Source organism: Malus domestica, chromosome 13, assembly GCF_042453785.1.
Source record: "Malus domestica chromosome 13, GDT2T_hap1".
NCBI lineage: Eukaryota > Viridiplantae > Streptophyta > Magnoliopsida > Rosales > Rosaceae > Malus > Malus domestica.
In genome coordinates, this window is record NC_091673.1 from 1,829,963 (window position 1) to 1,832,334 (window position 2,372).

Genomic DNA, 2,372 nt, shown 5'->3' on the forward strand with positions numbered 1-2,372 from the left:
CAAAAGCCTATGAGTTGAAGCAATGCCATTTTCCTTAGTGCAATAGACATGGAAATTCTTCCATCTTAGAAGTTATCCCCAAGTCCCAACAACGAATTGGGAAAAAAAAAAACAGTAGACGGAATGTGAAAATATTTGGTTGCATATTTGGATACATACCGCTTCAATCCCAAATTTATCAGGTGTATCATCAAGGACTGTTGCATTTTCCTCCACAGCAATTATAAGTGGCTGTAATAAAATTAGTATTAGTATCACAAGGTAAAAATAGCCATATGATATCAGTCAAATCTGCTTTTAATTTGTGGAATAGGCAAAACTGAGGATAGATTCCAAGTTTATACCTTGTTTCTTTTGCTACGTGCCAAACTAAGAGCGCCATGTCCTCCAAAAGCATCTATAGGAAGGATGACGCTATCAACATCACTTGCAAGTATGCAACCATTCTCCGACCCAGAGTTCTTTACCAAGTACTGTGGTTCATTACTAAGCCCAGCAAGCACACATGGCAAGAATGTTATAAGACTTTTAGATGTGATTCTACCGTTTATTAAGTTTTAGAATTAATTTTTAAAGTTTAAAAAATAGAAAAATAATATAAACTAATAGCGAGACCCCTAAAGAGATTTGTAGGTGTCAAAAATCTTCGGAATGTCGTCGTCGTACCCAGTGCACAAGGCTCCCACTTTATACAGGGTCTGGGATAGGTGAATGTCGGCTAACCTTACCCCCATTTTTCGGAATGTCCTATATTAATTTTAAAAAACAGGTGATGCGACTAGAATGACTCAAATTTTAGCTTATAATAAATCTTGTAAATATTTTGGGTGGGAATTAACAAAAATGTTGCAAGACCTTTGGCTATGATTTTATCCTTTATTAGGTCCCATATTTATTTTTCATGGATTTTTAAAGTTGAAAAGTAGAAAAAATAATGTAAACTAATAGTGGGCCCCCAAAGAGATTTGGTAGGTGTTCGAAATTTTGGAAATGTCCTAAATTAATTTTTGGAAACATGTGCGAGTAGAATGACTCTAACTTTGGCTTGTAGCGAATGTTGTAAAAGTTCTCAAAATCGACTAGACAACTATGAGTTATATATGTGACAGCCCGTCCCAAATGTGTATATTATTTTATCCTCAAGAGCATGGAATTTACTAGAATACCCTTGGACGTTGAGTTATATTGTGTGGTGGTGTGGTTTATGCTTAAGTTGTGGACCAATTTATTTTCTGCCTAAGTTGTTGGACCTAATTGGAAGTTAGATTGTTTTGTTTGGTGACAAAACCTGGACCACACATTTTCATTCACACACACATATCAGCTGTTAACTCTCATTCTTTCCTCCCTCCCGGATTTTCTTCCATTTCCGTACAACCCATACGGTCAATTGCTCAACCAGCCTCTTCATTCGCAGATCGAGCTTATGGACACCATCATCATCTTCCTCGTAACCTCACAAACTCGCATATACCCTTAGTTTCTTGTTTAGTGGTAGAAAACCTAGGAAACCAAGAAACCCCGATGTGGTGCACAGTGACTCCATCGTGATCGCGGAGGTTTCGTTGAATTTTAAGGTTCTAGTACGCCTTAGAACTTCTTCATGAAGCTCAGGGAAGAATTTTGGAAGGTTTTGAACGTCGGGAAACTTGGGTTTGGTGAGTTGCAGAGGTGGCCTAATTATCGTGATTTTTCAGACGAGATTTCGTGAGTTTTAGGACCTAAAAGTGGTAACGTTTTGTTCCTCTAGTCCTAAGCTTCATTTTGGTATAAAATTCATGAATTTTGATTGAGAAATGAAGAAGATATGAAGATTTGAAAATTTTCCTGAAATCGGCGATCGCAGCGGCGCCAGCGCCGGACTCTGGCGAACCAAGGAATGAGAATGAGCATATTCCGTCAATTTTGACGGAATATTCTTAACACCGTCAGGTAAATGTAACGATTTATGCTGATTTTTGACGGAATATTCCCTAACGCCGTGAGGGATTACGTTTGGTGTGCTAGGCATGTGCCTGCGCATGGCAACGCGTCTAGCCGTGCCTTGGCCGACGCGTGAAGGCACGTGGAACATCGGAAATTTTTTCTTAAAATATGGGGATGTTCGTGGGGTTGAGTAGATCATGTTGGTATATTCAAACACCCTAATTGAGCAATATATGAGAAGTTATTACCTAGTTTTGTATATGTGCTTTAAAATAACGTTTATATAGTTGTTTCACATATAGGTGAGACCTATCCAGAGGACGAGCGCAATCAAGCGAGATTCAGGGGCTACGACCCTTCCACATATCAGTGAGTGGGCTTTTGGTTTTTAGTATATACTTATATACTTGGTATTTTTCCCAGAAAATGTGTTTAAATGAAATTAT